Source organism: Piliocolobus tephrosceles, chromosome 7, assembly GCF_002776525.5.
Source record: "Piliocolobus tephrosceles isolate RC106 chromosome 7, ASM277652v3, whole genome shotgun sequence".
NCBI lineage: Eukaryota > Metazoa > Chordata > Mammalia > Primates > Cercopithecidae > Piliocolobus > Piliocolobus tephrosceles.
In genome coordinates this window covers 133,512,180-133,539,005 of record NC_045440.1, presented here as the reverse complement: position 1 = coordinate 133,539,005, position 26,826 = coordinate 133,512,180, and the positions used below count along the sequence as shown (strand labels likewise).

At 42.5% G+C, this 26,826-nt stretch overlaps 1 protein-coding gene across 17 annotated transcripts in view; it reads left to right on the top strand.

Annotated features, from left to right (window-relative positions):
* Nucleotides 1–26,826, top strand: part of CYRIB (CYFIP related Rac1 interactor B) — a 180,827-nt gene that overhangs the window by 72,189 nt on the left and 81,812 nt on the right. For 2 of the 17 annotated variants that reach the window (XM_023223908.3, XM_023223906.3), the window contains exon 1: nucleotides 7,400–7,614. The exons of 12 other annotated variants lie outside the window; for them this stretch is intronic. The gene's annotated coding sequence lies outside the window, so the exon portion shown is untranslated. Of the gene's footprint in view, nucleotides 1–7,345; nucleotides 7,615–26,826 lie in introns of those variants that run through there. 3 more of the 17 variants (XM_023223861.2, XM_023223895.3, XM_023223929.3) reach the window with 3 other exon arrangements.

Here is a 26,826-nt window from a genome sequence, read left to right as displayed (position 1 = left end):
GTGATAGCTCCGTCTCTGCCGTCACAGCTGACGTTGTAACAAGAGGTGGTTTTTGGTTGTTTATTTCTTTTTTTTTTTTAGTTAAAACATTTTTAAGCTAAAAATATAAAATAATTAGAAGCTGGGCGTGGTAGCTGACACCTATAGTCCCAACACTTTGGGAAACCAAAACAGGAGGATCACTCGAAGTCAGGAGTTGGCGACCAGCTTGGCCAACATGGCAAAACCTCATCTCTACTAAAAACACAAAAAAATTAGCTGAGCGTGATGGCTTGTGCCTGTAGTCCCAGCCACTCTGGAGGCTGAGGCAGGAGAATCACTTGAACCTGAGAGGTGGAGGTTGCAGTGAGCTGAGATTGCACCACTGCATTCTAGCCTGGGTGACACAGCGAGATTCTCTTTCAAAAAAAAAAAAAGGAAAGAATTAGAGTTTGTGATAAGCGCTGTGAAGGAAAAACACCAGTGACATGCTAGGGAATGAGTGAAGGTGGGAGGGGGGTTCACCTTTGGAATGGTGATGGGGGAACCGCTTTGAACCTGAAGGCTGACAAACAGCCAAGTGAAGAGACTGGAAAGTGTACTCGAGGTACAGAAGAGAACAGCCAATGTGAGGCAGTGGGACCCTTTTTTCTTCCTGCAGGTTACCTGAAGGGTTGGGGAAATGAGACTTGGAGTTGCCCCACTTGTGAGAAATATGTTAGATTTGCAAATGTATAAACCTTGTAACTCGGGGGACAACTTTATGGCTCCTGTGAGATTGGTTAATGTTTTGCTAAATAACAGGAAGGTGTCAGTTTGATTGGTTGCCTTCTTACTTGGGTTCTTTTTGAATAGCGGCTCTGATGTCATCTTTTGATGGTGGATGAGCTTCTAGCCCTTCCCAGGAGATTCTCAGGCCTCTGTCCTCTGTGGTCTTCCCCTTTCTTCATTAAATATCCATGGAGTCCTCATCGCTAAGGCAACACTGGAGTCCCTGACTATGGTGGAAATGTTTGGAGATGTCTCTTTCCTCAAGGATTCAGTGTTCATTCATCCTGTGAAAAGGAAGAGAGTATCACTTGATAGAACTCCCTGAATGTTCAATTGAGGAGAGAGACTGGATACAGAGGCAGCAAAAACTATACTCTAGGTACTAAAGCGTACTGAAAGATGTCTTTGAGTGAAGGCTGGCAGCAAAATGTAGAGTCTTCTCTAAGGACAACTGGGCAATAACAAATCAGGAACCATAAAAATGTTCAGATCCTTTGACCCGGTAATTACAATCCAGGGAGCTTATGCTGAGGTCAGAGTTTTTTAAAAGGAAAAACAAAGAAAACAGAATGTCTCTAATAGCAGTTAACAGTCAATAATGATATAGTGCTTTGGAGCCTTGAAAGTATTTTCTTATACAGTCTTCATGAGAGCTTCCCAGCATTTCTGAGAAGTAGATAGTCTTATCCCCATTTCACAGAAAGGAAGCGAAGATCAAGTGAGTGGGTGTAGTTCACTCTGGCAGATTCAGAACCTGAGCTTCAGCTCATGAACGTTGTCCAGTGGGTTTGGTCAGAAACTCAAGGTACAGCTGGGCGCAGTGGCTCACGCCTGTATTCCCAGCACTTTAGGGGGCCAAGGTGGGCGGATCAGCTGAGGTCAGGAGTTTAACACTAGCCTGGCCAACATGGTAAAACCCGTCTCTATTAAAAATGCAAAAATTAGGTGTGGTGGCACATGCCTGTAATCCCAGCTACTCACTCAGGAGGCTGAGGCAGGAGAATCGCTTGAACCCGGGAGGCGGAGGCTGTAGTGAGTGGAGATCGTGTGACAGCCCTCCAGCCTGGGGCAACAGAGCAAGACTCTGTTTCAAAAAGATAAATAAATAAAAATAGAAAAAAAGAAACTCAAGGTACAGTGGTGGGAGTCAAAAAAGCCTAAGGAGAAAACCAAGACTGAAAACAGTTACTGAGCTTAGTCTGTGCCTAGTTCAGTCCCTAGCATTTTACAAGTTTTCTCTGAGTTAACACAACAGACTTGTGGGGGAAACTGAGGCTTTCAGATGTTGAATAACTTGTGTAAGTTGTAGAGCAGGTTTCAGAGCCTGACCAGGATACATCCAGAGCGTAGAGGTGGTTTCAGCTTTGCTGTGTTGCTCTCTGCATTCACAGGAATGCTTAGGAGTGAATACATGAACACATGGATGAACAAATGGATTAGGGAGGTTAGGACATGAGAACCAGCTTCTGTAGAGAACTGGACCTCAGGCTCCCTGTGGAAAACAGGTTCTTTTTCATAGTTCTGCATTTTCTACCTGCAATACAGGAATGCGGTTGCCCAGGCCCCTGCCAGGAGAGTTGCAGCTTCCCTGGCCCTCGAGGCCACACTTCTCCAATACCTTTTGCCTAAATGCTCTTTTTCCCTAGAGGCTCAGCTTATCCCTTGCAAAATACCCAAAGCCAAATGAGTCTAGGGGGTAAACCAGCCATGTAGGGTGTGGAACTTTAGCAACTGAAAGAAACTGAGGTATTTCAGTATGATGAAATACTCTGTAGTCATTAAAATGATAGATGTGAGTGTGTAGAAATATGAGAAAGTATTGGGAAAGAGTTGCACATATCTGAAGAAACCAGTGAAAGCAATGTGCCTTTATTTATTTATTTTTGCTTTTTATTTTTTTGAGACAGAGTCTCACTCTGTTGCCCAGGCTAGAGTGCAGTGGTGGGATATCAGCTTACTGCAACCTCTGCCTCCTGGGCTCAAGTGATTCTCCTGCTTCAGCCTTTAGAATAGCTGGGAATACAAGCGTGTGCCACCACGCCTGGCTAATTTTTGGGTTTTTAGTAGAGACAGGGTTTCACCATGTTGGCCAGGCTGGTCTCGAACTCCTGGCCTCAAGTGATCTGCCCGCATTGGCCTCCCAAACTCCTGGGATTACAAATTTGAGCCACCGCACCCGGCAAAGCAGTGTGCATTTAAATGGATAAAGATTGGAAGATAAGAGGAATGAAAACTGTGTAAAAGTACTGATATCACGTGGTATCACCATCCAGTTTGCTAAGCCAGGAGCCTCTGGGTCATCCCGACAACCCCAGTCTCCTCTTCCTCCAGACTGAACTTGCAGATTCTGCATCAGTTAGCATCTTAATTCTGGTGCCTGTTCTTTATCTTCACTACCAGTTTCCTTATACAGGCTCTCTCCTTATCCCTCTCCTGGACCCCACAGCAGCCTCTTAAGTGGTTTGCTGGCCCTGTGTTCTCTCTAGTCCATATTGGACCCTGTGATCAGAGTGATCCTGATATAAAATATATCTGATTATGTGTCTCCCTTGGTTAGAAGCATCTCTTTACTTGTGGTTGCCTTCAGAAGGCAAGATCAAATTTCTTAGTGTGGTGTATGATGTCCTTTACAATCTCAGTGTGTCACAGCAGCCCCACAATCCCCCCCAACCCATGGCCCCCTGTGTTTTCTTCTCGGCCCTTTCCCCTTCCCTTCAAGACCAAGCTCAGAGGTCCCATTCTTTTTTTTTTTTTTTTTCTCCTGAGATGGAGTCTCACTCTGTTGCCCTGGCTGGAGTGCAGTGGTGCAATCTTGGCTCATTGCAACCTCTGCCTCTTCGATTCAAGTGATTCTCCCGCCTCAGCCTCCCAAGTAGCTGGGATTACAGAGGCATGTGCCACCATGTTCGTTTAATTTGTTTTTGTTTTGTTTTGTTTTGTTTGGTAGAGATGGGGTTTCACCATGTTAGTCAGGCCGTCTCGAACTCCTGGCCCCAAGTGACCTGCCTGCCTCAGCCTCCCAAAATACTGGGATTAAACGTGTGAGCCACTGCCCCTGGCCAAAGGTCCTATTCTTTGTGAAGCCTTCACAGTTGTCCCAGGGAAAGTTGGTTCCTCTATCCTTCTGAATTACAAGGAGTCATGCTTTGTTTTAAGTGCAAGATGACAGCCTGTCCTTTCACTAAACTCACAGCCCCTCTGGAGCAGGAACTTGACGTCTTACTGTCCTTCTTCCCAGACCCTCAGCCTGATGCCTAGGACACAGTAGCGGGGTGGGGGTGGGGGGGGCAAGAATGTGTGTTAATTGAATGAATCAATGATTGAGTGAAACCATTTATTCTCTATAGTATTTTAAAACTGATTTAATAATAAATAAAAGTTTCCAAGAAAACAGCACTGCAGGAAAGCCACAGGACCTTGTGACATTTAAAAAGATGGAGACAATGCAGTGTCCATAGAAACTGTGGAGTTGACAGATTGGGTTTGAATCCTGGATCTGTCACATACGGAGTTTCGGTTGCCTCATTTATAAAATGGGCCTGATAATAGTACCATATAGGATGGTTGTGAAAGAGCAAAAGAAGAAAACAAGTCAAGAGCTTAGAGCTTAGTACAGTGCCTGGCACATCGTAAGGACTCACAAAATACAGCTATCCACAACGCGTAAATCATCATTAAGAGACTAGTGCTCTTATGTAAACCTTTTTTTTTTTTTTTTTGCATCTTTTGTTCAACTTTTCAACATAAATCATTGAAAGCTTTGACCTCAGAGAAAATGTGATTACATTCATGCAGAATGATGAAGAAAGGATTGTAGAAGAATAAATTCAGCACTTCTCGTAGGGGTCTTGTTTTCTGAGCCAGCTTCCTCTTTCAGGGAATTCCCACATGGGATAATGGAAGAACTTGTGAATTCTTGTACATGGCAGGAATGGGCCCAGGGCAGCTAAGGAGAAAGGTGCATCTGAGAGGGGCATTCCATGTTCCTCACAGGACTCATCGTATTTTGTTACTATTATTATTTTTTGAGATGCATTTCACTCTTGTCATCAAGGCTGGAGTGCAGTGGCAAGATCTCAGCTCACTGCAACCTCCACCTCCTGGGTTCAAGCGATTCTCCTGCCTCAGCCTCCTGAGTAGCTGGGATTACAGGCTCCTGCCACCATGCCGAGCTAATTTTTGTATTTTTAGTAGAGACGGGGTTTCACCATGTTGGCCTGGCTGGTCTCGAACTCCTGACCTCGTGATCCACCTGCTTCGGCCTCCCAAAGTGCTGGGATTACAGGCATGAGCCACTGCACCTGGTCCAGTATTTTATTATTATCACTTCTCAGTGGACTGCTTCTTTGCCAGACTGTAAGCTCCCTAGGCCAGCATCATGTCTATATTGCTCTCCATGGATAAAATTAGGGCAGTGGATGAAAATTGTTGTGCATCAGATTTTTGCTTACTGTAAAAGAGGTTTCTCATAGTAAAAGGCTGATGATTGCAGTAATGAGCTCCCTATAGTTGGAGATATTGGAGCTGAATTAGATATTCACATGTTAAAGATACTATGAAAGATTTCTGCTTTTGGTGGGAGATAGGGTTAGAGGCTTGTGGTTACTCAGAGCTCATATCTAAGGGACTATGCACATGTATGAACTCCTCCTCTGGTTCACATTGAGGACAGTGGTCCATCTGAACCCAGGTTATCTGAGGCTAGATGTCAGTATGTCAGACAAGTGGACCAAGCTTCTTGGATTATGAGGACTTTTCTATCAGCATCAACATTTGCAAAACATCATCTCCAGCCAGGTGCGGTGGCTCATGCCTGTAATCCTAGCACTTTGGGAGGCTGAGGCAGGTGGATTGCCTGAGCTCAGGAGTTCCAGAGCAGCCTGGGCAACATGGTGAAACCCCGTCTCTACTTAAATACAAAAAATTAGCCGGGCATGGCGGCGTGCGCCTGTAATCCCAGCTACTTGGGAGGCTGAGACAGGAGAATCGTTTCAACCTGAGAGGTGGAGGTTGCAGTTAGCTGATACCACGCCACTGCACTCCAGCCTGGGTGACAGCAAGACTGTCACAAAACAAACAAACAAACTAAAACAAACATCTCCTTCCGTTTCATTGAAATTGACCAGAATTATAAGAGCTACAATATAGAACCCCTGAATCCTCCTAAAGTATGATAATTAAGGTAAAAGTCTGAGGCCTAGGAATGTTGCCCTTAGTGTATGCCTTGAAAAAGCCACTTCATCTCTCCATGACTCAACACGTTTCTAAGTAATATGCCCACCATGTTACATACCATTTGGTTTCTACATAACTCAAGAGGAAGACAAAAAGGCTAAATAAGGTAAGGGCTGCCCTTCTGTGTTTTGTGGCAAGGAGTGATTTCTTGGCCCATACAGTAAGGCGCAGATAGTTACTGGAACCTTAGCGCTTTGACTAGAGCTTCGTTCATAATCAGGATTTCATGGATAGGCTCCTTGGTTGCAGGAAACTCTTGAAATGTTATGCAAACGTGTGTGCATGTATGTGTTTTACCGGGGGGAAAAGTCCATACTTTTACGGGATTTTCAGTTGGGCATGTGACCCCAAAATGTTCATAATCATTTACCTCCATCTTAGTGATCTGCTCGGCTGTCAAACTGAAAACCCTGGGAGAGATAACATTGTCATCTTTTCCCCTTTAGTGTTAATGAAAAAAAAAGTCAGCTTTATAACAGGATTAGAAGCTAGATGGGATGTTCTGTTTTTGTCTGTAAAGGGGAAGGTGATTTGTTTTTTCTAAGACCTGCCCAGCGGGCGCAAAAGAACCAGCGGGTAGGCAAGTGTAGGAGCAAAACTGCAAGTTTAGCAGGTCTTAGAAAAAACAAATCAGAAGGGATCATTTATGTTCAAAGAGTTAAAGGGGAATTAGGGAATTAAGAGGCTGCGCCCTCTCTCACATCCAAGTTTCTGCCCTCTAGATATTTTTGCCTAGAGTCGACCCCAGAACAGGGGTCTGATTTATCTGAGAGTGTTGTAAGTGGAGTCTAATTGTTGTTCTCAGAATGATCATTTTTCACCTCCCAAGGGCGTCTCCGCGATACCATCGCAGGCGGTAACGGTGCAGTCTCCTGGCGCTGGGCGTCTGCCAGGCACACGTGCCGCGCCGGGAATCGCGGGCGAGGCTCAGTACCTGACCCGAGGCGGAGAGGCGGGCCCCGCAGCCTAGCGGTTCCAGGCGTGGGGTATGGCAACTTCGCAGGGCTCAGCATCGAGTCCCGATGTCCAGTTCCTGCCATTTCCAAGCCCGCTAACAAGAGGCAGGTCACCGCCACCTCTGAACCTCCGTTTCCCATCTGTACATCAGAAAGGCTGGAAGACCCCAACCCACTCAGAAGCTATCTCGGCGCGACGGTGCTGCCCCTTTAAATAGGCCGGGGGGTTGCAAGGGGGTGGCCACGCCTCCTTCCACAGCACGCCGCGCCCGCCGACCACCTGTCTTTGGATTCGCCCCGCCCCTTCGGGAGGGGCGGGGAGGAGGGGCGGAGAAGATAGGCTAAGGATTTACCTTGCGGGGCGGGCGTGCGGCGCATGCGCACGGCCGGACAGGTCCGCGGCGCCCTCACTTCCTGGCATTCTCTCCTCCCCCTCCTCGTCGTTACCCTGTACATCCGGGTCACTTGCCCTCCCCGCTCGGGGCCGCCGCTGCTGCCGCTTGGCTTGTCGCGGCTCCGCCACAGGGGCAGGTGCTGAGGGGCTCCCGGTCCGGCTGCTGCCGCTCCCCCGCTCCGGACCCGGGGCTCCCCCTAGCGCCGTTGAGGAGCCGCCTCTGCGGCTCGAGGAGGGCGGAGGAGCGGGACTGAGAGCGTCTGGAGGCTCGAGCGGAGGGTGAGTGATTGGTTTTTGCCATTTTCCCTTCTTCCCTCACACTCCTCGCTTTCCTGCCCCGCGACCCCATTTTGGCGAAGAGGCGGGTGCGGCGGGGCCCGCGCTGGCGCGGGCTTCCTCCTTCCCAGGCGCGTTGGGCCCGCCCCCGGCCCCGCGGCGCCCCGGGGCCGCTTCCTCTCCGGCCCCGCGGTCCCGGCCTGCCCCCGGCGCTCATTCATTCGGGTCTTCCTTTCTTCCGCCCCCTTCCTTCCACTGGCACCTCCATGCGCGCTCTCGCCGTCCCCTCCCACCCCAGATCCTGCGCCCTCCAGTGACTCCTTGCTTCCCGGCTCGTCCCTCCCGCGTCGGCGTTGTCCCCCCGCCCCATCCCAACTCCCACCACTCGTTCCTCTTCTCTGCGGCTTTTCCTTCTTCTCATCCCCTCTTCCCGTCCCCAGCTCCACACCCCTTTCTCCTCCCGGCTTCGCCACGCCTCGCCTCGACACCCAGTTCTGGTCACTGGTGTTGAAGTTGGTGTCTTAATCGCTCCCCATCACTTCGCCTTCCACCTGCGCGGCCAGACCTTCCAACTTAGATACTGCGTTGTCCTTTTAATTAATGCTCAACGTTTAAAGTCCAGATTCTCAGTCTTAGGGTATGGTCTTAGTTTGTTTCCAAACACGCAATTTCTACTCTAATTACCCACATCTATAACTGTCAAACTCTAGTGAAAGTGGCAATTGCTGTGTGTGTGTGTGTACGCGCGCGCGTGCGCGTGTGTTTTAACCTCCTGGCTATTCTGGGTCATGCTGAGTACTTTTTTCTTTTTTTCCTGGAAGACTTCTATGATGGGTTAATTTCCTCTGAGTGTAAAATTTGGCAGATTATTATTATTCTTTCTACTCCTCTGGATTCCTCCTCACTTGGTCCCTTGACTGATTTGCAACATTACCTGTTAATACATTGCTGTAGAAATGTTTGTTGGTGATATTTCTTGTCTCATCTGTCAACAACATTTTCTGAGTACCCCCTGTGTGCAGAATACTGATGAAATGCCCGAATACTTGGAGTACCACAAAGTGCCATTCTGGATAAGATAAAGGTTTTTGGAATTTGCTTACACATTTTTTCCTACTTCTGTGTAAGTGTATTGAGTTTGCCACCTTTTTAATCTCTATGTGAAAAATGTGTGTCAATCACTTTTGTGTGTTTAAGTCTTACTGTGTGGGAGATCGGCATTCCAGAGGAGTGTTTTATATAGCTAAAGGAATTTCAGTCACTCGGTGTTTGGTGACTTACTATCGCAAATCATTTTAGACAAATATACCTCAAGAAACACACACTGATCCTTTTAATTCTTTAATTGTATTTAGTAATAGAAACAGAAGCTTTGTGTCTAGAACTGCTTGATAACTGGGGCTTATTTGATAGCCTGTTTGTAGAGTGTTGCAGTTAACTGAAACTCCCTAATCAGCATTCATAAAATGAAATGACAGCACTTTTTTTTTCGTGTGACTTTCATATCCATGATAATGAACTCCAAGAGAGGCTTGTAGTCCTAAAGCACACCTACCTGCATATTATTATGATGATGCTATTGCTGTCAGTATTTATGGCAGCATTTTCTAACAGCTTCGTTTTTGGGGAGCTTGGTGTTAAAAAGGTACTTGACTGTTTGTCCCTGCTTAGGTTTTAGATAACCACTTCAACAGTTAGATTTCTTTATGAGCGAGAGAGAGAGAGAGAGAGAGAGAGAGAGAGAAAGAATATGTATTTGCAGAGCAGTTTTGCTAGATAATAATTTTTAAAAATCTTTAAAACTTTAATAGTGACGTAGCTGTTTGTGAGGAACCTCTTGCTTTGTAAAACGTTCTAGACTATACAGTATGAATTTTAGATTATGTAATTGGATAGAGGCTAGATTTTTCTCTCAAGAAAGTGGTTCATCAGAGGGAGGCATGGTTAGTAAGTTAATTCTAGTTGCCCCAGAAGAAGTATAATTTCAGATGTTGAGTAAAGCTAAGTGAATGCAGTTTATTTTTGATAGATTTTTGATTGACATGTAAACTAATCGAAGTTAAAATTCATTTCTCTGAATTCTTCAGGAATAAACAGGTTTTAAAAATTTACAGGTTAAATTAGTGTCCCTCTTGAGATTATTTCACTCATATCTGAAATGGTCATTTATCTTTATATAGTAAATAACAATTGATAGAGAAGTATAGAGGGGTGCTTATTTTACTCCTAGTCTCTGTGGGGGAAAATACTGGATTGTCACTTATTTGAGGTTACTTGACTCTTACTAAGTATTAATGCATTCAACTGTAAGAACTTACAATTTTCTCTTTCGTTGTTTAAGGAAAACAAAACTGTAATAGTTGGAAATAACTTAGTGGCATACCTCCTATTTTTGGTCTCCTCTGTAACTACACCAGAGTTTAGCGCAGTGCCTGCCTGGTGCATAGTGGGTACTCAATAATTATGTTTTGAACAATTGAGTTAATAGCAAGGTCAAAGAATCTTAGACTGTAACAGCATTTTGTAATTATGTGGCAAAAATTTTTGAAAATGATGTTGATTGCTCTGAGCTGTAGTTTTTTTCAGGTATCTTGTATATTTTTAAGACTGCTGGCCAGATGCAGTGGCTCACGCCTGTAATCCCAACACTTTGGGAGGCCGAGGCGGGCTGATCACAAGGTCAGGAGATTGAGACCATCCTGGCTAACACGGTGAAACCTCGTCTCTACTAAAAATACAAAAAAAAATAGCTGGGCGTGGTGGTGGGCGCCTGTAGTCCCAGCTACTTGGGAGGCTTAGGCAGGAAAATGGCGTGAACCTGGGAGGTGGAGCTTGCAGTGAACTGGGATCGCGCCACTGCACTCCAGCCTGGGCGACAGAACAAGACTCCGTCTCAAAAAAAAAAAAAAAAGACTGCTATATTGAGTTATTTAATTTGCTTTGAGATCTTTGGGTGAGGAAGTATAGATACGATTTTGTGTTATACTTTAGTGCATAGAATGGATTTGTTTGCTTAGAATGGGCATTTGATATATGTATCTTGTCAGCATTCATGAACAACAGTGAATTCAAATAATTTCTTGTGCATTTAGAGTTTCTGAAACTCCACATAAATATTGTTGGATGTGTGAGCTCATTCTGTATTATGATCAGTTCACTAAATCCTAGCTCTTAATTATGCTGTAATATTGAACACCTACGATATGCCAGATTTCTTATAACCATTAGGTTAGTTTTATAGCAACTCTGCAATGTGTAATTTAACTTCTGTTTAATTCCTCATTAACATTAGGAAAGTGAGGCTCAGAGAGCTTAGGTTAGAGGTATGCCATTAATCATAATTAAATATTTCCAATTACGTATACTTGTCAAGTATACTCTCAAGTGGGAGATGTTGAATACTGGCATTTGAACCCGTCACGTTTACTTAAATTCTATTTCAATGTACTAATCTTATATTTTATATGAAGTATTTGTAAAACATACTTAAAACAGCAAATCTCAAAACTTTTTCAGCTGCCATGGAGGATGGATAATGTTCACTTGTTCTGTACTCTCCTGTAAGCATATACAGGATTGACAGCTAGCTGTAGTTTCACCCCTTTCCCACTTGTACAAGTAATTAGAATGCAAATGAGTCACATTTGTAAACTTTTTAAACAAAGAAATCATTCTTAGAATTTTGATTATTTAAATATAAACATTTCTTGCAACACACCTTCACATCTGGATAATGGTACCATGGATCAGAATGACTACTTTTAAAGATATTGTGTGATTTTAAGTAGAAGACTTAATGCAGAGATATATTTTTGTAGCTATTTAATTCATTTTGAAAAGATTGATCATCAACATTAAGGTACTGTTGTATGTGACACCGTGAAGCCTGAGTCCTGTACAGTTATTTTTTGCTAATGCAGTAATCTCTTCTTGGTATATTTTAGTTGATGCATTATGTATGATATATATTAAATTCTAGATTGATACAAACCCTTTCTACTGTGTTTCGAGCAGGGGTCCCCAACCCCTGGGCCATGGCCTGTTGGGAACCGGACTGCACAACAGGACGTGAGCGGCATTACTCCCTGAGGTCTGCCTCGTGTTAGATCAGCAGAGACAGCGTTAGATTCTCATAGTAGCGTGAACCTTGTTATGAACTGTGCATTAGAGGGATCCAGGTTTTGTGCTCCATGTGAGAATCTAACGCCTGGTAATCTGAGGTGGAACAGTTTCATCCTGAAACCATTCCCTCTGTCACCCTGTCTGTGGAAAAATTGTCTTCCATGAAACCATTCCTGGTGCCAAAAAGGTTGGGGACCATTGATCTAGAATATTTATTCCCTCCAATCATAAATTGGCATGTCCTCAGATAATCCAGATTAACCTGAATACTACTTTAGGTCAAGCATTTTCAGAAAACAGTTGATAAGAAAGAAATTGTGACATAGTCCCAGATGTCATAATGTGACATATGTCATATTGTTCCCGGACCAAACTGAGGGTCAGGCTGCTATTTCTCATGGCCCAATAACGAGATGCAGGTGAACTGGAGAGGAAGAGAGTTTTTATTTTCTGCAACCAGTTATAGGGAGAAGGCCTGGAAATTATTGCCAGACCAACTCAAAATTACAAAGTTTTCCAGAGCTTATGTGCCTTCTAAGTTATATGTCTACATGTAAGTGTGCATTCGTCTAAATAACATAAGTGATTAACTTCTTTTAATCTATAACTGAGGTCGAAGTCCTGAAGAGCTTCCTCTGGAGCCTCAGTAAATTTACTTAATCTAAATGGGTCCAGTTGCTGGGGGTGATTACCCTTATATTGTCTCCTGCAAAATCATAGAGGTTTGGGGAATACCTTCAGACCCCCAGTAAACCTGTTTGTGGAGACTTAGGGAGTTTCTTCAGACCTATAATAAAACTTGTTTAATCCTAAATGGGTCCTGTTAAGAATTCATTCATTGTTTTATCATGCTTTAAGGCCCAGGAAAGGCCTAGGCAAAACTGGTGATGAGCTTTTGTTAGTCTCAGTCTTTGTATAAGGGCACTGGCTTTTAATATTTAACTGAACCACTCAGTCAGTACTGGAACAGTTGTGGAGGCCTGCATGAGTGAAACCTGGCCTGCCGCAATATGACATAATATATCGTAATATATATTATGACATATCATAATATGACATATAATGTGATAATTTAAGGATTATTTATGCCATTTATCTTAGGATAATAAAGAATCGAATTCTGTGAAATCTGTGACCTGAGGTACACTTTTATAGTTTGTTGACTTGTTGACTTTGCCAGATCCTCTAATCAGTAAAAATCTCTAATTGAGAGATTCTTCTCATTGTAACGTTCTAGTATGTATGGACAAAAACATTGAATTTAATTTGACCAATTTGCTTTATATGATAATGTGAAGATCCTCAGATTATTAAATGGGAGTAACGTCCCTGTTACATGCCTCGCTAAACTGTTGTGAAATTTTTATGTTAATTTCATTTCAACATAACAAGGAAGGCAGCATATAATTTTACTAATATATTTCTAAGTCAAATGATTATTAAAAATAATTTTGTTTTTGATCACCTGGCACAATATGTGGTATATAGATTGCCATTAACTACCCAAGTAGTTACCGAGCACATAAGTAGGGTTATATTACAGTGAGTAAATCATTTGTGGTTCTTCCTTACAATAGAATAGAAGATACAGAGAGAGTGTGAATTCAGTGATATGTGTTACATAGGTACCTAATCTTTTTTTTCTTTTTTGAGATGGAGCCTCACTCTGTCGCCAGGCTGAAATGCAGTGGCACAATCTCGGCTCATTGCAACCTCCAACTCCCTGGTTCAAGAAATTCTCCTGCCTCAACCTCCCCAGTAACTGGGATTGCAGGCACATGCCATCACGCCTGGCTAATTTTCGTATTTTTAGTAGAGATGGGGTTTCACCATGTTGGCCAGGATGGTCTCGGATCTTTGGACCTCGTGATCTGCCCGCCTCTGCCTTAGGTACCTAATCTTAACTAGTTGAAGATAAAAGACCCTGTTGTAATGTCATCTAAACTCTGACCTGAAGAGTAGACCAGTCAGTCAAGAGGGAGAGTTTATATGGGGGTAGGAAGAGAGAGGCAAAAAGCCTGAAGATAAGAGAAGTCATGTTAGAAACTGATACTGGTTATAGTATGACAGTAATGGAGACTGTAAAGGAAGACTGGGAAAGATGAAGCTAAAGAGGTAGACGAGAAGTAAACCATCTGCATGAGTCATGTTGACAAGTCCCATTCAGTTCCAGCTGAAGGCAATGGGGAAACCATTATAGGATCTTAATAGGGGAGAGAGTAAAATACTCAAGTTGTCTTTTGGAAAGATTGTCCTGACTGCTTCTGGAGAATGTATTAAAGGTGAAGTGAGATAGGATGCAGGGAGACAAATTAAAAGGCTGTTGCTAATATCCAGGAAAGAATATTGATGATGTCAAATCTATAAGATGTGATGATTTACTGGATGCGGGCTTCATTGAGCCAGTAGCTTTGCCTCCAGTGGTAGAGTAGGGGATAAAGTTTTCCCCAAAGGGCTAGGTGCCAGCCCTTTTTCATGTAAAGTTGAGATCCTTCTTGGGGCTAAGGCTAAGCCAGGTGTGTTTAACGTAAGCATTTTCCATTGATTTACCGCATTGTTAGTCATTGAGTGTAAGCTGACTCTAGGAACATCAGGCTGGACACTTGTGAGGCCTCCATGAGTTGGGCATTCAGTTTCCACTGGAATCCAGAAGCAAGCTAATAGCTGCTTTTCAGAAGGCATAAACCTGATTGCTGTGTCAGGGAGGCAAAGTGTTCAAAACCCCAAGGGGCACCTGTAGGTGGAGGCTGCCTCTTTTTGCCAAATCCTCTCATCGGCGAAATCATGAGACTTATGGCTCAGAGTGGTCCTTAGGATTGTGGGGCCCCAAAGGTACTAGTGCATTTTTCTACATACAGCCCTTTCTGATTGGAAAAATCCTCACTGGCTCTTAAGTGAGTCTTTTAAGTACAAAAAGATAACACATCAGTTCTTCTTCTTCTTCTATTTTTTTGTTACCGAGTCTCTCTCTGTTGCCCAGGCTGGAGTGCAATGGTGTGATCTTGGCTCACTGCAACCTCCGCCTCCTGGGTTCAAGTGATTCTCCTACCTCAGCCTCCTAAGTGACTGAGACTACAGGCACACGCCACCATGCCCAGCTAATTTTATATTTTCACTGGAGACAGGGTTTCATCATGTTGGTCAGGTCTCGAACTTCCAACCTCAAGTGATCTGCCTGCGTCGGCCTCCCAAAGTGCTGGGATTACAGGTGCGAGCCACTGCACCCAGCTTTTCAGTTCTTACTATACGTTATGACGTAGAGGCAACAATAGCACATTGAATTGGTCCAAAACATGCCACCCATAAGTCACATTTATTTTCCTAACCACTGTAAACCCTGCCCAGACCCTATTAGTTTAATCTGAGTGTCTGCCTGACAGGACTAGATAGAATGGTTACCTAGGTGCCTATTTCCAAGAGAACCAAAAAATTTTGAATCTCTCCCTGAACTTCTCTGGGCAAACCTCCTGGTATGTCTGGCCTTCAGTCCATCTTGGGGATCAAGGAGACCTCAGCCCCATTCCTAACCGTCTTTCTCATTAAAGTAGAAGAGTTTGGGGGTGGGAGCAGAGAGGGATCAGGGAGTGGGGAGGGGGAGAGAGCAACTCGGTGCTGGTAATCAAGGCTTTGTATTCACTTTATATTCTCTCACAGTTTAATGTTTTTGGTCTACTTGAAGCTCTGTACTTGGCAGCAAGGCCATCATTACTTACACCATTTCTTTTAGTTTGGGGGATTTGGCTCAGCAATTACAGCCACAGTCTTTCACCTGGGACCATGGGGCTTGTTGCCCTTATTATGATATTCCCCTCCTTCCACCAGCCCAGAGGATAGTGAACAACTACCAAGCCACCATTTGGGTGGCTAATTTCAGCCTCACTTCTCACTGCTCAGTTTCTAAATATTAATTCCACTCCTGTTCATTAACAGGTTAACAGGTAAACAGGTGGGGGAATCTTTATTCCCACCTTCTTCCCATCCACCACTAGGATCACTCTCAGATCCCAGGGTGTCTTCCCTTGTCCCAGAACTCAGTCTGCAGGGCCTTTATCCTTTCTCTTAGAGAGTTATGGCTATGTCAGCATCCCACCCGCTTTCCCCAGAACTGTCAAGAACCATGATGGTCTGAGATTTTATCCTACTTGCAAGCTAATAAGTTATCCTGCCACATTTTCATGGAATCTGGTAGAAGACATGAAACTCCTGTGTTAAAGATCAAGGGCAGATTGTTATTCTCTATCATAGTAGTAGCCATTGTATCAGCATTTGTGCTGGTTTTCTGAGCCTCACTCTACAGGATGACATGAAGAGGACCAGGTAATACTTGTACACACAGTGGGCTATCTTGTTGGAGAGAAGCCCTGAGTTAAGGGAACCCAAATCTTTTCTAATGAGCAATAAGCATGCCTGCCCTTTGCTCTGGAGGGATACATTATATTTATTATACTGAACAGACAGTAAGCATGCTTGTCCCTTGCTCCAGAAGGAGATACTATCTTTATTTCTCAAGGCTGTTCACTCTACAAACATTCTTGAAAAGATACTCTCTAGAGCAAAGGGCAGCTGGTACCTCTGCCTGTACTGTATGAAAAAGAGATACCTATGAAGCAGCCTGCCCTACATGGTGAAACCCTGTCTCTACTGAAAATGCAAAAAATTAGCTGGGTTAAGTGGCGAGCGCCTGTAATCCCAGCTACTCAGGAGGCTGAGGCAGGAGAATCGCTTGAACCTGGGAGGCAGAGGTTGCGATGAGTCGAGTTCATGCCACTGCACTCCAGCCTGGGCAACAAGAGTGAAACTCCGTCTCAAAAAAAAAACAAAAAAAACATGACGATACATATGAAGAATTATTTCCTAACTTAATAAATTATACTTCATTAAATCTGACATTTTAAAAAGTGCCAGACACACTGACTCACGCCTGCAATCCCAGCACTTTGGGAGGCTGAGGTGGACAAATCACTTGAGGCCAAGAGTTTGTGACCAGCCTGGTCGACATGGTGAAACCTTGTCTCTGCTTAAAATACAAAGATTAGCTGGGTATGGTGGCGCACGCCTGTAATCCCAGCTACTTGGGAGGCGGAGGCACAAGAATCACTGGAATCTGGGAGGTGGAGGTTGCAGTGAGCCGAGGTCATGCCACTGCACTCCACCCTGGGGGACAGAGGGAGACTCTGTCTCAAAAAAACAAGTTCCTGGCATATAAGAACACAACACGTATTATTATTGTTGGTGCTGTTCATTTTTTAATGTTTTTGAGGGCAAAGTTATATGTAATGACCTCGGTGGAAATTTGAGATTAATTTCCTCAAAGATAAGTTGGTCACTTTAATAACATTTACTCAAAAAGTAATGACTGGCATGTGCAGACATCTTTCAATTTTAAAGAGATCACAGAGTTTTAAGAATTTCAGGGACATCGAATTTAAGTGAAATATGAGAAAACCACCTTAGGATGCAAGGTGTGAGATTAGTTTGCTTTCTTTATATCAAACCACAGTTCTCTCCAGCAAACTAAAAGATGTTAATTAAACACATTTTCAGGGAGGCTTCTTTCCCTTTATATAAAAGGACAGCATAGATTTAGGTAGATGACAGGCTAGCATAGTTAGTGAAGGGAATATTCAAATTCACAATTTTTCTTTTCTTTGTGTTTTTTTTTTAGGGGAGTAGGGCTCCATTTTATTTATTAGCATCTTATAAATGATCCTCCCTTGCAGTTATTTTCTGTAAACAAGTCTTCTAATAATGTTATTTTGAAAGCTCACTTGCTGAAAATTATTTGTTATCATTTTGATTTAAATGTTAAATACTAAATGTGTCCTGGTATTTAGTAAATATATTTACCGAGTTTTCTCTAAAAGTATGGAGAAGTCAGCTTCATTTATTCCATTCATTTGGATTAAAACATACATGAATTTAGAGACTTGGAAACTTAAAACAATCTTCTAGCTATGGAGCTAGTTCTCAGTTGCCAAGGGGGTAAAAGCAGGTGGATCCCTGAAAATGAGGGATGATGCATTTTGGAGTCTTTTTGATAATTGGAACTTCTGTATTAAAATGTGAATGTGGTTAAACTAAAGCTTTGTCCTTCTATTTATAGAACAGTATGTTGAAGCAGTAGTTAAAATATGTAGCCTGGTTGGCAACCTTTTGAAATGGGTGTGCCAAAGTTCCATTATGGTATGTGTGATGGTGACAACTGGCCGGTTTTCAGTCTTTGGTATGTGGCACTGACCTCTTAGTAGTCTATTAACGTATTAAATGTGTGTCTTTTAAGAACTTAGTTTTAGCAGATTTTCATTGTTCGTGCCTTATAAGCAACTTTTAAAAACAGTGGTTTATTAAAATTAAAGTTTTTAAACCATTTTCAGTATGCCTAGTTTGGGTAGGAAGGTAGCCTATGGATTTAAATAATTTAAAAAATATATATATAAGCACTTTACAATTCTTTCTAGTTGAGATCTGCAAGTGGAACTTTTTGTGAAATTCTTTCACTGCCCCTTGTCTCTCAGATCCCTTCTAGGATCTTGATAGGGTCTCATAAGTAAGAGATGAATGAACAGTTTTGTTTATTTGTTTTTTGAGACAGAGTCTTACTCTGTCGCTTAGGCTGGAGTGCAGTGGCTCACTGCAAGCTCCACCTCCCGGGTTCAAGTGTTTCTCCTACCTCAGCCTCCTGAGTAGCTGGGATTACAGGCGCGCACCACCAAGCCTGGCTTATTTTTACACTTTTAGTAGTGATGGGGTTTCACCATATTGGTCAGGCTGGTCTCGAACTCCTGACCTCATGATCCACCCGCCTTGACCTCCCAAAGTGCTGGGATTGGACGCGTGAGCCACCGCAGCTGGCCAGTTTTGTTTTTAAAAGCATAACTGGTTAACTGTGTTATAGAAACTGTCCTAAGTCATAAAGTAGGACTCAACAGGTACCGGTACTCTAAGACAATTTATTCCAGGTAGTTTTAACCACTGTGTCTAGGTTACATTGCACATAAGGTCTTGTAGCAAATTCCTGTACCTAATCTTTAGATACATCGTTTCCCTCATCTTCTGTAAAATAGAAACTGTAAGTCACCATTTCATGAGTTATTTAAGAATAGTGGAAAGGAGACTGCCAGGAACTATTCACTCACTACTTGCCTTCAAGCCTCCTCTCTTTAGGTATGATTTTGCTGGATTTCTATCCAAAGAAAGTTCTAGAGATGGCTTTGGATAACTCTGCTTTATTTTTTAGTTTCTAGTGTAGGAGTATACATACATAATATACATACTTGTATTCCTATTATGATTCTGTATATTGGGGGGGGGGCATAATTAATATGGAAGAAATAGACGACCTTGTTTTTACACCTCAATCTTTCTTGGTAAAGATGTAGAGCCAGAAGTACTCCACTAAAAGGTAGAAAGTAAAAATCACTTGTAGTATTGATAATGGGGATAAGTGGCATGTGTGCCATTTTGGTATGCTATTTTGATTTATGTTTTCATTTAAAATGTTTTGTTTTCTCACTGGTTTTTGACTTTGGCATCTAGAAAAACCTAATCATTCCTTCAGTAAACATAATTATGTACTAACTTTTTTTCACCATCTTTTTAAAAAAAATTTTATTGAGGTATGCTTTATACACCATAAAATTCACCCATTTCAAATGCACAATTTACTGATTATTAGTAAATTTTTCAGCTTTGCAACCATTACCATAGTCTAGGATATTGTCTGTTAACCCAGTAAGATCCCTTGAAGTCTTTCATGCCACCCCCAGCCCCAGGCAACCACTTTCCTGTCTTCCAGCTCTTACCCACTCCCTTCCTCTCCCTGTCCCTCTCCCTCACCTTCCCTCTCCTGTCTCTCCCTCTCTCCGTCTTACACTCTCTCCCTCACTCTCTCACTCTCACTTTGCTTGATTATTCTTTCCTGGACATTCTTTCCTGGATTATTCTTTCCTGGACGCAGTATCTTTTGTGTCTGACTTCTTTCATTTAATTTACAGTTCATGCATGTTGAGTGTATCAGTAATTTGTTCCTTTCTATTGCTGAGTAGTAGTCCGTTCTGTGGATATGCCACATTTTGTTTATTCATTACCAGTTGATGGGCGTTTGGATGGTTCACAGTTTTTGGCTGTTATAAATAATGCTGCTATGAACATTTGTATGCAGATATGTGTGGACATATGGTTTCTTTTGCATAGATGCCTAGGAATAGAAGTATTGCGTCATATGGAAAACTTATGTAATTTTTCAAGAAACTGCCAAAACCAGACTGTCGGTTTGATTTTATGTCCTATGAGTAGTGTATGAGGATTTCAGTTTCTCTAAATCTTCCGAACACTTGTCATTATCTTTTTAATTATAATTATTCTACTGGGTGAGAAGTAATATACATTGTGGTTTGAGTTTCCCTAATGACTAATCATGTTGAGCATCTTTTCAAGCCATTTTTTTTCTTTTCTTTTTTCTTTTTTTTTAAGAAAGGATTTTACTTTGTCACTCAGGCTGGAGTATAGTGGCATAATCACACCTCGCTGCAGCCTAGAACTCCTGGGCTGACGTGGTCCTCCTGCTTCAGCCTCCCAAAGTGCTGGGACTACAAGCATGCGCCACCAAGCCATTTTTTCCATCTGTTTTGGTGAAATGTCTGTCATTTCATTTTTTACTGGGTTGTCTTCTTACCGAGTTGTAAGAGTTCTTTATGTATTTTGTATCCAGGTCCTTTGGCAGATGCATTATTTGCAAGTATTTTCTCTCAATCTGTGATTTGTCCTTTTATTTTCTTAATATAATAATATCTTTTTTTCTTCTTCTTTTTTTTTTTTTTTTTTTTTTTGAGACGGAGTCTCGCTCTGTCGCCCAGGCTGGAGTGCTGTGGCCGGATCTCAGCTCACTGCAAGCTCCGCCTCCCGGGTTTACACCATTCTCCTGCCTCAGCCTCCCGAGTAGCTGGGACTACAGGCGCCCGCCACCTCGCCCGGCTAGTTTTTTGTATTTCTTAGTAGAGACGGGGTTTCACCGTGTTAGCCAGGATGGTCTCGATCTCCTGACCTCGTGATCCACCCGTCTCAGCCTCCCAAAGTGCTGGGATTACAGGCTTGAGCCACCGCGCCCGGCCTTTTTTTTTTCTTCTTAAGAGATGGGGTTCAGAGTCGAGGTCTTGCTGTGTTGCCCAGGCTAGACTCAAACTCAGGGCTCAAGTAATCCTCCTGCGTCTGCCTCCTGAATAATTGATGCTATAGACGTGTGCCAGCACACTTGGCTGTTAATAGTGCCTTTTGAGGTGTAAGGGTTTTGACTTGGTAGACTCTAGTTTAAATCCTTTTTTTTTTTTTTTTTCTGTTAAGAATGGTGGCAGTGTGTCATATCTAAGAAATCTTTGCCTAACCTTAGAGTATGAGATTTACTCTTGTGTTTTCTTCTAAAAGTTTTCTAGTTTTGGTCCTCACATTTAGGTCTATGATCCATTTTTAGTTAACTTTATGGTGTAAGTTACTAAGTTCAACTTTTTGCATGTGATTATCCAGTAGTCTCCAAACCATTTTTGAAAAGACTGTCCTTTCCTCTAAAATTGCCTTTGATATCTTAGTTGGTAATCAGTTGACCACAAACGTTTGGGTTTATCTGTAGACTTTTATGTCTGTTTCATTGATCTATCATTCTGCTAGTACCACCACATGGCTTGATTACTATAGCTTTCATACTGTATTTTAATAATGAAAATTTTTGTAAACATACATGCTCATATTTATTAAAAAAAAAGTGAAACAATATAGAGTAGTAAAAGAAAAGAGCAAAAATCACCATCTAGATAGTCACTGTTTTGGTGGCCATCTTTCCAGGCATCTTTATGCATATATATATATTTGATGAGTACACACACATATTCTCCACATTTATTCATAGAGACACATCAGTATTTGACTACACTCATTGTTCTTGTGTATTTTTTGAGTGAATACATTTATTGTCAGCTTTAAGAGAGAACTGATTATTTTTCTTTCTGCAGGGACTTTTGTAATTCTGTGCATTTTTACAACTTAAACTTCTCAGCAGACCGAAGCCTCTGAGCTAAGAACTATGAGTGCATTTTTCTTGGTAGAATGTTTAAATGGAATTTACTTCTCACTTCATCTGGTAAAAGATGACTTTAAAACTTTGTTGTTGTTGTTTTGTTTTTTGGAGACAGAGTCTTGCTGTTGCCCAGGATGGAGTGCAGTGGCGCGATCTCGGCTCACTGCTACCTCCACCACCCGGGTTCAAGCGATTCTTCTGCCTCAGCCTCCCGAGTAGCTGGGATTACAGGCACACACTACCATACTTGGCTAATTTGTTTTTGTATTTTTAGTAGAGACAGGGTTTTACCATGTTGGCTAGCCTGGTCTCAAACTCCTAACCTCAAGTGATCCACCCACCTCGGCCTCCCAAAGTGCTGAGATTACAGACATGAGCCACTGCACTTGGCTCTAAGACAAATTTTTAAATGTCTGCTCTATGAATGGAGCACATTATGTGTAGAACTTGTAACAAAATTAATTCCCAAATCCAGTTTTGACATTTAAAGTTTTTATAAATCTGCTCTTGAGTATTGGATTAACTTTTTGGCAGTTGGTGATAATGACTGTGGAGCTAGTAGATACATGTGTAGTGATAGACAATTTTATTTGCAATCATATGAGGACTGATCCCCACTGCAAGCTTAGTTTTATGCTAATAAAGGAGTAACCACCTTTGCTCTTTTGCATTTCAGAATTTGGTCCCAGTTCCTGTTGAAAATATCTCAGGATCCAGCTTCATTGAAGGGTTACAAGGTTGAATTCACAAATTCTGAAATATTTCTCTCCTGCTAGTGTAGGTCACATCCCATTGTTAGGAACTCCTCTGACACCTGCATTTTTCTTGTAGCATGATTTTATATGGTGCATACATGGTTCAAAATCATATTTAGAGATGTAACAACTCTAGGAGACTGTATAGATTACACTTACTTTTTAAAAGATTGAAGTTTAATCTCTGGTGGTAGGGAGCCATTAAAGGGTTTGGACTTCAGAGTGGCACAGTGAGACAAATTTTAGGAAGAGCAACACACTAGTTCAGTGGAAATTTGATGCTTGAAAAAGGTAATGTGCTTAAATTAGGTGATAAACTGGATTGCTTGATGAAATTATATAAATGAAGTGTTATTGTACAAGGTTTTAAGAAATTTAAACTTAAATTTTTAAGTGGCATAAAAGGAAAGTGTTAATAGTGGCTGAGTGGTAAGGTTGAGGATTTTTATTTTCTTCCTGCTTTTCATGGAAAATTTAGAAAATACAAAATATGAAATAAGGTGTTAAAATGGGTGGAACTCTTGTATTCTGAGTTTGACCCTAAGTCAACAGATGCACATTTCTAAAGTGAGTTTTAAGGACACCCTGCGGGTGTTCAAAAGAGAGCCAGAAAATGGATCTTGTGACTTCTAATACCTATCCATCTGTTGTTGTAAAAGGTTTCATTCAGAAAGTTGGAAATTGGAAAAGAGTTTTTGACACATGTTGGAAATTGGAAAAGTTTTTTAACACAGTTGTTGGTATTCTAGGAGTCTTTCCTAACCTCTTCCCCCCATCTTTGTGGGAGGGATGGGAAGTACTCCCCCTCCAGTAAAGATAGAAGGGCTCTATAGTGACCGCTTGGGGGACTTAATATGTAACTTCTGCAATTTGGGGAACACAGCGGATTGATGTCTCTCTAACTGATACCTGGAGCTTTTCAAGGGTGAAAGAGAGACTATGCTTTGGCAGCACAGCAAGAGAAAGCAAGGTTGCTGTGTTGATGGACTGCCAGTCCTCCCAAAGTTTTTTGGATTGATATCTGTTTCCCATAGATCACATGAGGGCTACCTGAGAGAAGTGAGACCACATAAGGGAAAACCCAAACAAAAGAGTAGAGTATAAGGGGGACAGGATGGAGGCTGGATTCCCAGAGGAGATGCATTACAGGAATTGGTGTGAGAGCTCCCAACTTTCAAGGAACCCCTGAAAGCATTCCTGAACAAAATCAGCTTTAAACTTTATTATTATTAGTAGTAGTAGTAGTAGTATTTTTGGGACAGAGTCTCCTTCTGTCACCCAGGCTGGACTGCAGTGGCATGACCTTGGCTCACTGCAACCTCCCTGGTTTAAGCAATTCTTGTGCCTCAGCCTCCTGAGTAGCTGGGACTACAGGTGCACACCACCATGCCTGGCTAATTTTTGTATATTTTAGTAGAGGTGGGGTTTCACCATGTTGGCCAGGCTGGTCTAGAACTCCTGACCTCAGGTATCCATCAGCCTTGGCCTCCCAAAGTGCTGGGATTACAGCCGTGAGCCCCCGCGCCCGGCCTGAACATATTTTGAGTCATGAAGGTGTCTAAGCTCTCTGATAGCACATAATTGCCCCACCCAGGGTTAACAAGGTGGAAAGGAGAGGGGTAAAAGCATAATGCTTTTGTACTGTGTAGGGCTGAGCTGGGAAAGCAGAGAAACTAACTTCAAATGAGAAAAATTTGACGATTATACCAAGGATCTTTCAGTCACTGCAGCCTCGACTTCTCAGGCCTGAGCCATCCTCCCACGTCAGCCTCCTAAGTAACTGGGACTATAGGCATGCACCACCGCATCTGGCTAATTTTTTATTTTTTTGAATTTTTTTGTAGAGACAGGTTCTTCCTGTGTTACCCAGGCTGGTCTCCAGCTCCTGGGATTAAGTGATCCTCTGCCTCAGCCTCCCAGATTGTTGCAAGGATTACAGGTGTGAGCCACTATGCCCAACTGGATCTTTCAGTTTTAAAAGATTGTTTTTGTAACTTGGGAGTGACCAAAGTCATGATCATTAGCCTAAATGAAAGTTCAGGGACATTAACTATGGCTACAGAGTAACTTTAAAGGCTAGTCGTGGACAAAAAAATTGCTTTTTATAGTTACATCCCACAGATTCAGCTTGTTCAGTGTAATGGTTACAATTGTTTTTGTAATAAAAAAAAGTAATGAGAATGAATTTTTAGAAGAATGTGCTCATGGAGGCATTTTGTTGTGAATAAAGTGGCATCAACTTTGGAATAGGCAGATCTGTTCCGGAAACAAATCTACCCCTTATTGACACTGACCTCTTACTAGCACTGATGTGAGGTAAGTAACCCCCTTCCCCCCGCTGCCTTTTCTTTTTGAGGCAGGTCTCACTCTGTTGCTCAGGCTGCAGTGTGGTGGTGTGATCATAGCTCCCTGCAGTCTTGACCTGGTCTCAAGCAGTCCTCCCATCTCAGCCTCATGAGTAGCTGGGACAGCAGACATGTACAACCATGCCTGGCTAATTTTTTTTTTTTTTTTTGGTAGAGATAGAATCTTGCTATTGCCCAGGCTGGTCTCAAATTTCTAGGCTCAAACAGTCCTCCTGCCTCAGCCTTGCAGTGTTGGGGATACAGGCACGAGCTACTGCAGCTGGCCTAAACCAGTTTTTGAAGTTCATTTTCCTCATTTACTTTTTGTAAAATGGTAACATCACCGGTTTTGCAGTGTTTTACCAAAAAAAATTATTGTCTATAGCAGAATGCATGGTATATACTAGATATTCACATATATTAGTACTTTTTTCCTTCTCAAAGCAAATATTCCCTATATGTTTTACTTCTTCAAAATGTATTCCTTAAAAATACTAAATGGAGGTAAGGAGTTCAGTACATAAATGGTGTACTATTAAGGATGTAAGAAATGTTTAATTTTTATTATAGCCAAAAATTCTACTTTTGATTTGAAATGTGAAAAGTTTTCAGAAAGAATGAAAAGTAGTTTTACTGACATGTGTAAGGAAAGTGTATGAAATAAGAAACTAAAGGTAGACTTGGGTGGTTGCGGTGGCTCACACCTGTAATCCCAGCACTTTGGGAGGCTTAGGTGGGTGGATCACCTGAGGCCGGGAGTTTGAGATCAGCCAGGCCTACGTAGTGAAACTCTGTCTCTACTAAAAATACAAAAATTAGCTGGGCATGGTGGTGGGTGCCTGTAATCCCAGCTACTCAGGAGGCTGAGGCATGAGAATCGCTTGAACCTGGGAGGCAGAGGTTGCACTGAGCCAAGATCGTGCCATTACACTCCAGCCTGGGTGACAAGAGCGAAACTCTGTCTCAAACATACATGCATACATACATAAATGTAGACTTAGGTGGAGATGTTTTTCTTTTTCTTTTTTTTGAGACAGAGTTTCACTCTTGTTGCCCAGGCTGAAGTGCAATGGCGCGATACTGGCTCACTGCAACCTCCGCCTTCCAGGTTCAAGCGATTCTTCTGCCTCAGCCTCCCAAGTAGCTGGGATTACAGGCATGTGCCACCACGCCCTGCTAATTTTGTATTTTTTTTTTTTTTTTTTTTTTTTAGTGGAGCCGGGGTTTCTCCCTGCTGGTTAGGCTGGTCTTGAACTCCCAACCTCAGGTGATCGCCCACCTTGGCCTCCCAAAGTGCTGGGATTATAGGTGTGAGCCACCGCACCTGGCCAGAGAATTTTTTCATTGCTGTTCTCAGTAGGAGTAGTTTGGAACGTATGAAACAAAATAAAGCATCTTTTTTTTTTTTTGAGATGGAGTCTCACTCTGTCTGTTGCCCAGACTGGAGTGCAGTGGTGCGATCTCGGCTCACTGCAAGCTCCGCCTCCCGGGTTCACGCCATTCTCCTGCCTCAGCCCCCTGAGTAGCCGGGACTATAGGCGCCCGCCACCATGCCTGGCTAATTTTTTGTATTTTTAGTTGAGACGGGGTTTCACCGTGTTAGCCAGGCTGGTGTCGATCTCCTGACCTCGTGATCCGCCCGCCTTAGCCTCCCAAAGTGCTGGGATTACAGGCGTGAGCCACCGCACCCGGCTAAAATAAAGCATCTTATTACAAAGAGAACACTTTGTAAAAACCAGTGTCAGTCTTGTGTTCTAATATTCTCAAAAATTTTTTTAGTTCTCTATTTTATTTTATTTTGTTATTTTATGTTATTTTGTTTTATTGTATTTTATGTTATTTTATGTTATGTTATTTTATTTATTTTATTTATGTTGTTATGTTTTTTTTTTTTTTTTTTTTTTTTTTGAGACGGAGTCTCGCTCTG